The following is a 10,464-nucleotide window of genomic DNA, read 5'->3' on the forward strand; positions in this document are numbered from 1 at the left end:
CTATGTTCATTTATGTGTAATTAAAAATATGAACCCTCTTTTAATAAATGTTCTTTTTTGTCATAATTTCTTTCAGATTAAAATTCTGAAACATGGTTTCAAGTAGGTATCTAAATCCAACATTTATTTTTATTCTTGTGTTTTTTGTTTATTTTTTTTTTTATCCAAGCGAGTTTTATTAAAGATCATTTTTGTATTGTTTGAATATTCAGAAGATATTTTTACACTGCAGATTAATAAAATGTAATAAACATAAAATAAACAATTCAAACAATTTTTTTACTTAAAGGATATTATTCGTCTACTTAATTTTAAACAATTAATGATAAGATTCATAAAATATTTTTAATAATTAAAGTAATTATTTAAACTTAATACAATTTTGCCGTTATTATAATGTTTATCTTTATAATCAGTATTGTTCTATACTTACATACATTTTAATAATTTAAAATACTGTTAATGAGACTATTTTTTTTTAATAAAAAATGATTTAATATGTATACAATGTACATACATAAATTGTAAGTAGATTTAAATTACGTTAATTTGAAATTATTTTAAAAATAAAAATAAATTTCTGTCAAAATGTAAAAAGGTAGTTAAGTGGATACCGTTTCGTTGTATACTATAAAGATAGATGTAGAGTGTGTCACTATTATATGTATGTATTTATTTTAAAGATAAATCATTGATACGAAGAATGATATTGAACATATAAATGGTCTATCCACCTATATTACCAGATACATTTCATGACATAGTTTTTAATATAATAGTTATTAAAGTCATTTAATTTTCTTTTAATATTACAATAGGTACTATAATTAGGTAGGTAGGTTTCATTTTGTATACAATAAAACTCATAGTAGTATATAATATACTTAAAAGTTGTGAGTTCTCACAAATAATATTTTTAAATTATAACAAAATAATTAACAACGTTATTTATTGTTTAAAAAATAAGTAATTATTTATTCAAATTTAAACTTGAAATACTTATTTTTGATAATTATGTTGTTTAAATTATAAACAAAGGTGGGTCATTGAGTTCTGATTTGCTATAGGTACAGTAGGTGCGAGTGAGTCATCATATTATTGTAAACAAAAAATAATTCAAAGCGGACACGCGGTCTGTCAGCCTTTTGTTCAAAATCGCTATTAAATTAATTTATTTTACTATTAGCAATACAGTAGGTTAATTTATATTTTATTAAAATTTAAAACATTACATTATCATTTTAATAAGTTTATGTATCCACAAATAATGATTGTTAATTATTATAATAAAATAATACCTAACTCCATAATTTCTCAAAACTTTAATCAAAAAAAAAAAATATTGAGATAATATAATTCAATATTTTTTAATTATCATATGAACAACTTGCATTAAATTTTCGACAATATTTGAAAAAAGTAATTTTAAAAGTATATTAAAAATAGTCAGCTTTTTTAAAAAATGGTAACATGTACATAAAATACTCATATAAACATTTTGTGTAGTTAATTAGCCACTTTAGTTATTTCTTTTTCAGTTATTTAAAACAATAGTGATTTTTTCAAAAACACAATTTATGGAAAAATTCCTTTTTCCTACATTTTGTATTTGTTCTTCCAAATTATTTTAAAAATACTTAGAAGTTTTAATTTTTACTTCTCAAAAGTTTAAGCTAAATGCTTTCAACGTTGAAAAACATATTTTTAACTTGTGTATACGGACACAAGAAAAAAATTTAAAAATAAAAATAAAATATAAAAATACACACACATCAGTGTAAAATCAATACATTCATTGCTTCTTTCAGAATCTAAAAATATGGAATATAGAACCACTCTAATTTTACAGTTGTAGTATTCAAATTTACCTAGTAATTTATAATTATATAAGTCATTGTAATGTATTAAATGTAAATTCAATGATAATCATTGAATATGAAAAACGAATCTGAGCAAAGACAGTTGTCAGCCTATATTATACTATATTATAAGTGTTTGATTTACTATTAGTAATAAAGTAGATTGAATTTTTTTTTTAAAACATTGCATTTGAAAATATTATTAAATGTATAAATATAAATACTATAAATACTAAATTTATGGGTTCCAAATAAACTACTAAAAAAAAATCTGTAATGTATTTGTATTATATTTTCTAACCTAACAGCTTACAAAATAATTTGCTATCCACGTTGAGAATTTAAAAAAAATCTTGTTTGATCACGCATAATATACATTTTATTTTTGAAAATAAACATACCTACATACGTATTTATAAATACATTATGTTAGTTATACAACAATAGTAGGCATCTATGTGGAATATTTTAATTTCTGATTTTTTCACACACACACACACATATATATATATATATATATATATACAAAACTATTTAAGACATTTATTGGAGATTCTCATATTCCACAATGGTCTCTGATTACGATTTTCATGACAATCAAATGCACCTTTCCACTATCGCAATAGTAGGTACTTTGAAATCATTTTCAACGCCTTTATATTATACATAATAGTATTTTGTATTATTAAATAGTACACGAGTCATTAATTTAATATTATCCTCTTCTCAGCAGTCGTTTCACATTATTCTTGTTAAAATAATATATTTATGTATTAAACTTGTTAGTCTTCTTATTTTTATTTATACCGCCATGTCTAATATTTTTTTATAATAATCAAAATATTACATTAAACACATTATTCTTCTTCTTATTATTATATAGGTATATTAAACCATACTTGTAAAAAGCATCAGAATAAGGAACAAAAATATGAAGGAGAAAAAACACCACATAATATAATAATGTACGAGACGATCTTATCCAACTCTGCAGAGCACATCACGGTGGCATTAAAGGTCGCTTTCAGGTTCTTGATTACATCAAGGCAATTAGCGAGCCAACAAAAAACAACACAAAGGCAAAGACTGCGTGTATAATATATATATATATATATAAATATATATTATATGAAATTTCCCTTTTTTTAGCACCCGTTACCGTGGATGAGGACGCCCCCTGAGAGAAACTCTCTCTCAAAAATACTACTACCCGACCACCACCACAACGACACCAAATTTCATTACCTCCCACCCACCTATCTATATTGTAGTCGTTGCCGAGAGCTCCATGTATATATATATATATATAAATAAACATTATATACATATAGTAAAGTTTGTGTGTGTCTGTTTAGGGGAGCTGCTATAGCAGCTAGTGGAAGAGGGTCGAAAAGAGCAGATCGTGTGCGCGAGGGGTTAAAGTGTAGGATATACGCGGCAGTTGGCTCGAGAGAGGTAGGAACTATGGACGAGAGGAGAAAGAGGAGGGAGGGAATAGGATGAGAAGGAGAAGGAGTATAGTGGTAGTATAAAGGGCGCAAGAAATGGAAGAGGGGGAGAAGAAGAAGAAGTAATTTACGAGCTTTGCATAAATACACGCGCGAGGAGGGTCAGATGATCGCAACGGCGGAGTGGTCGAGCAGAGCATTGTGGCGGTCGGAGGGTGAGCGACCGAGCGTTCGAGCGGTGCGTAGCGGCTGAGCCGGTAGCAGCGGTGGTTAGCTGAGCAGGACGAAGTATGTAGTGGACGAAATACGGCAAAGACCGCGGCGTCGACGAGGGTTATTTGGCGGGGTGAAATTCGGAGGGATGATTTCGGAAGGGTCGCCGATTGCAGGAAGATGTGTACACTGGGAGTCTGCGTGTGACCTCTACTCGTGGCCACCAGGCAGCGCACTGTTCGAAAATCACCCTACCTCCACGCACGTCCTGGTCCGAGAAAAGGGCGCGCCGCCGCCCCGATCGATACAGCCCGACGAGCCGGGACCACCGAGCAACCCCGAAAAACCAACGCCCGACGTGCGATACTCCGACGGCAGACTCTAGGCAGACAACACGACTGTTCACTCTCTTCATTCTGGTCAGCGACAGCCAGCGAGCAGGTCCTCTCTCGCATTGCTCTTGTCGTCACCAATGATGACTCACTCACCGAGCGGGACACTCCACCGCTACTGACGTCACCGCTGCTACTGTCCGGTCGTACTACACGACTGTATGGTAAGCATGAACACTTTTCAAACTTTTTATTTTATTTAAATAATTTCAATAATATTTTTATTCTTTTATCCATTTATTTATTTTTTTAATATACATATTTACCTAACTTAACGTTCTATTATATTTTTTTACGATAATAATATGTTATATAAAATATTGTACGCTAGTACTGGTATAGTTTATTTTTATGGAAATAATATATACTTTACATTATTACTTACATAGAATTTAAACGTCAAGAAAAAAACATTTTATTTTTATTTTTATTTTTTTTTAACGTTTAACTTAATTTAAAACTTATATTTTATTCAATAAATATAATATTAATCTCGCATACATAAAATAAAAATTATTCAAATTAAACGTGTAAAGTATACTATTATAGAGTTCACATACCTATTACATACTCAATACTATTATAATAAAATTGTACGAATCGGGTGCAAATGGTTATTATAATAGATATATATATATAGTTATAGTATACATATTACATATATATATATAAATGCATTAATATCCATGTACGAAAACGAGGGTTTAATCATTTTTTTATTATTATTATTATTATTATTATTCAAATACTTATTATACATAACGGAAACCGGGTGGCGGTTAATAAACGTACGGATAGCGTGCGTTCACGGAGATTAGGCGCGTCGCGGGAGAGGGGCTGCAGTTAGGGCGGTCAGCGGCTTGGTCATGGCAGGTGGGTGAAGTGGGATCGTATTGGGTGGTGGTGGCGGAGTACACTCGCCCGGCGCTGAGTAATTTGCATTCAGCGGCGCTCGTGCCCGACGCCGTCGCCGTCGACGCCAACGCCTCGCAACACCTCCGTTCCTCATCACCATCGAGTATTGATCGCGAACGCACGATTCACCCTTTTCGGTAGTGGCGGAGTGGAGTACGGGGGCGTAGGGGTGTGTCGCGTATATATAATATATTGTACTTACGCGTGTGTCGTGTTTTTTGTTTTTATTTCTCTACAAACGATTTATCGTTGCAAGAGAGAGTAAGCGAATAGTAATTGTCGTTTTCGTTGTCGTTGTGTGAAAGAGAAAAATAAAATAATATGACGAGAAAACGAGATTAAAAAAAAAAAAAAAAAATTGCGGACCCTTCTGCATGTAAGCGGCGACCCTTTTTATTTTGCGTGTGTAATGCAGGGTGAAGGGAGAGAGTTCGTTGACACATCGCGGTCATGTGTAAAAAGGGGGGGACAATGACGATGACTAACGCGATGAAATCACGGACAGACAGCATAAAGCTTGTGTGCGAATACTATCCGCGTACACACAATATATATATATAAATACGATATAAATACACCAGTCACCGCCGTTACTTTTTTTTATTTTTTTTTCGAAATAGTTTGATGTTAGGTACTTTTATTTCATTTTTTTATTATACTTTATCTTTCACAAAATATAGTTAACCTTTTTTGTTTCTTCTTTCGTATTGTTTCAGAGTACCATTTGGTCGAGTGGTAATTGTACAGAGGGCCACCAATCTTCATCATCATCACACGGTGGTTATGGAAACCGTCCGTCTTCGGTGTAGTGATGCTCTACATCTACCCTGTAGATCCGAATTTGTTTGAAAAACGGCGACAAATTCGGTTCTAGAGAGGTTTGTGTGGTGCATATTCCTTACGACCAGAATTTTTATCGTCCATGTGTGGTGGCCCCGACGGCAGCTTAGTTGTTAAATATATATATATTATATTATATCATATTATACATTTATTTTGTACTTATTATACATATATATATCATATATATATAAATATTTATAAGCACTGATCATCAACATAAAACAAATTATGTTATGTACTTTTTTATGACTGAAATATACAAACAATAATTATAACTACATACCTATATTATATTTCAACGTTTAATTTCAAACATTTAAAAAAATGAATACTACCAAATTGTTCTAAGATTTTTATAAAAAAAACCAACTTGACGATAATGTTATAAATACTTCGTACCTATAAGAAAAAATAATTTAAATTGTATTATTAAATTGTTATATGTAAATTTGTTATAAGAAACAATGTGTTTAATAAATCTTAAAGTTTAATCAAGTGATGTTTAAATTTGTATTTATCTTACTAAGTATTTACTCGTAATTAACATTAATTATATATCATAACAAAATATGTTACTTTTATTTTTGGGTGCTTTTCATGAGGTGAGCAGTAATTTACATAATTGCGACTTGATGAAAAATATCCTAAAATGAAAGTTTGTATTATTATACATTATATTGTTTACAAGTTAGTGTATAATTTTTTGAATTAGAAAAATATGATTAATTATAATATTTTGTAAAGTGATAGTTGTATTTATCGATATCCTATATTTAGTATTTACTTTTAATTATACCTAAATGATATTAATAGACTGATTTAATACCTTAATATTTAACTTTTATTTTTGGGTGTTTTTATTTGGTTAACAATAATTTAAAAAAGACTTGCAACTTGATAAAAAATATCCTAAAATGAAAGTTGTTATTATAGGTACCTAACTTACCTATATGGATTATATGTATAACAACAATTCGTAACTTATAGAAAAAAAATTATATTTTAAAATATAATTTTTTGAATAAGATATATTTATTTAATCATAAGATTTTGTAATGCGGTATTCGAATTTATTTTTATCCTATTCAGTATTCATTCATTTCAAATTTGGCCCTAATTTACCTATACTCTTATTAGAAACTCATAATTAAAATATGAATTATTAAAATAAAAAGATATTCATACATGAAAAATCGTATTAAAAGTATGCAATTATTAATTAACATGCAGTCTACTATGAATTGATAGTTAAAATGTATACATAAATTCTTAACTATATTAAATTGTTTTTTTGAGATGTATTAAATATATATTATGTATACGATTCTAACTGCAACTCAGTGGTTACTGATAGCTGACATCAAATGTATCATTATCATTTATACTCATCGTAGTACATTCATACTATCTATTTACTATTCTATTATCAATTATTATATTAGATATAAAATTAAAGATAATACGATAATAAAAATAAATAAAGATAATATTATAACAACATTATAATAAACATTAAAACAATATTATAGTTTGATATATATAAAAATATGTACAATGCGTAATTAGGAATTTTCCATGAGGGTGGGGGGTATTACATTTTTTTAGTAGAAAACTGTACGCCCCTAAAATATTAATAATAGCAAAAATACCTATTAATATTAATATTAACAAGGTGATTTATTAATGCATGCTCAGTGCTCATCTCTAATTGGTTACCTTATATATTATTATACAATTCATACAAATTCTAATTTTTTTTTTATATATACAACACCATATTTTAAAATTTTTGAGATTTTTTCACTGTACTGAAGAAGTGTTCTGTTGTGATACAAACATCTGTGGTTCAAATGAGAAATTTCCTTTTTTACTGAACATCATTATAATAGATAATTTTTTTAATATTAATGGCCCTATGTAAAAATGTGAGTGATTTTTAAGTTTTTTAGTATTATTAAAATGTTTATACTAAGTTACTAATTAGGTAGTGCTGCTGTTAAGCCGTCTGGCGTAGATAGCTCCTGGTCAGAGCTAATGTCATATATCATATATTTACAACACTACGGTTTAAGTCGAAACCAACTGTATAGCATAGGGATTACCTAATTTCTATCGTTTTATTTATAAAATTATTATAAAAATAACAAAAAAATCTGTCATTCAAACAATTGAAATGCAGAAATACAGTGAATCGTAAGCCAATTAATATAGTATAAATGAATAATATAAAAAGCTTTATTTGGTATTTCAGTTTAAATTGATACATCATAAAATTATCGAAAATGTATATTATTATATCAATCATAATATCAATATGATATTATTATTACTATTTATATACTACTATACATATTACATAATATTATGTTCTCTTTTATTACTTTGTGTGTATCGCTTAAAGAGATTGTTTTTTTTTTTGATTAATAGTAATTCAAAGTGATATCTGACATTTGACATACACCGCAAAACTTGCTACCAAAATTTTATATTTACACCTATCGCTACAGTCTGCAGGATAACATTTTTACATAAACATTAAACACACAATATTGAGAATAAAAAGATACACTTGTCAACGCTTGTCAACACTTGTCGGTATGAAAAATTTAAGTACTCGTGAATAAAATGTATATTATATCCTAACCACTTCTATAAACCAACCACGTTAGATATTAGGTATTGTCTACGGAATAATAGAGAATCGTAATGATAATAAATTAATATATAATAATGTACAATGTTAAACTTGATAATAATAAATAAGGTATAATAGTGATGACAAACATGCAACTCAAGTGGGGTAAATACAACAGCATTTTTATGGGGGACATTGCAAATATATATAAATATTAATATAAATATTTATCTTTGACCAGTATAATAGTGTGTTAATGGCATGTATAACCTACCTTGTGTTTTGCTATACTATAGTGATTACTGATCACTGATTAGAGATCATTTTTAGGGTGCAGGGTGCAGGTGGTATAAAACAATATACCTAACGATGGATTAAAAACGTTTTAGTAATACGGGATAACAAGCAAATATTGTATAAGCCCCGCAAAGTCATAAATTTATAAATCCTTTGAATCTTTACATAATAGATTATGTTATGATAATATTGATGTTTGTTATGCGTCACTATGGTCAATCGTGACTATAATAATAAATAATTTTCAAACGACATATTTACATTATTGTGTTTTACATTAGACGTGGTAGGATGCATATTATTATAATTTATACATACATTATAATTACTAAAATACCTATAGGTACCAATGTAATTGTTGTAGAATATTAGAACGACATTGGTAAAATCGTTATACTTACATAATGAATTAGTGTACAATAAATAGGAGTAGATGTAAAATGAGAGTTTTGGAGCACCTCCCCTAAAATTTACATGTAAAAAGGATAGCACTTCTGTATAGGCAACAACTACACATGTACCTCCCAAACTTGTATTAATTACTCATTATAGGCAATCCACAACACACATAAACCCAACACGGATTCACAACCACCGCCAGATCCTACACGTAACCGAAGTATATTTTATGCCTTCCCCTTCAAATACATTAACCCCCACCTTTTTAAGAAAAATAATATATATAATATTCTGATTTCAACTAAATAGGACACTTGGCCGTCAAATATTTTTCCCCTTTTCAATCAATTATATTTCCACCCCTTTTATTTACACACACACACACACGCACACACATAACATATTTACCATCACATACGTACTAAACGCAGTACACATACATATTATATACCTATATATTACATATTATATACATATGTATATACATATATACATATATTACCTATATACAGTTAACATATTGGTATTATATTCATTTACGAATAAACGCCTCGCTAAACCATACGTTATACATAGAAATGTTTCACACACACACACACGCACGCACACGCAAACACAATATAACTTCACATACATTAAACCTTTTCAAACATACATTGTCCATAACAAACCCGTAATGAGGGATGTAGCATCCCTGTCACCAAGTCCGTTCCAAATACAAACCTGTACGGACTGCAGAGTCATGTCCGAGCATTGTCGATGAATAAGAAAGTAGTGCATGAAGCAATGAAGTCAGTCCATGTACTACTCTTCAAGTACACACTATTATCACTCTCTAAAATTAATTAGAATGGCACTGTTAACTTGTAAGGTACGATGGTATGCGCTTGTCGATTGTAAGTTCCTATTCGGCGGAAATAACTCAAAGATTACAATATATACCGTGGTACGTACTACGTATATCCCAGCGCTGTTTCCTACACAAAGGTAAGAACGTAAAATGACTAAAATAATATTCAACTCGGGTTGTTCAGGTCGGAAACACTTTTATTAAATTAAAAACAAACATAAAATAAAACAATGAAAAATACTGTATCGTTTCACACGTACAATCGTCGTGCCTACGCTCTCGCCGACTCAATCAACGACAACGGGCCTGCCCGTACTTGCGCGTACAGCAGTGTTATGTACAAAATCTTCTTGTTGCCTCAGCACATTTTGCTTCACCGATTTTTCCTATGTTAATAATTTTTTAATATTTCCCCATGTATTATATTAAATAATATTATTTAGACGACTGTCTACAATATACCACAACAATACCTATCATTGGATTCAAATTTAACACTTCTATATACTATATAATAGTGATCCACACGGCACCTAATGTACAGCAGAGCAGTACCCACTTACCCGCTTTTTTTGCTTTTTCGAATCACAGCAAACATTTTTCATTCTATATT

General features: G+C 29.5%; 1 long non-coding RNA gene across 1 annotated transcript; it reads left to right on the forward strand.

The window, feature by feature from the left end:
- Positions 1–3,277: 3,277 nt before the first annotated feature.
- LOC114120968 (uncharacterized) lies at positions 3,278–6,514 on the forward strand. Its single transcript, XR_007603258.1, has 2 exons — positions 3,278–4,076; positions 5,544–6,514. It is a non-coding gene; the product is annotated as an uncharacterized LOC114120968 (long non-coding RNA).
- The last annotated feature ends 3,950 nt before the right edge of the window (positions 6,515–10,464 follow it).

This window comes from Aphis gossypii, chromosome 1 (genome assembly GCF_020184175.1).
Source record: "Aphis gossypii isolate Hap1 chromosome 1, ASM2018417v2, whole genome shotgun sequence".
Lineage (NCBI taxonomy): Eukaryota > Metazoa > Arthropoda > Insecta > Hemiptera > Aphididae > Aphis > Aphis gossypii.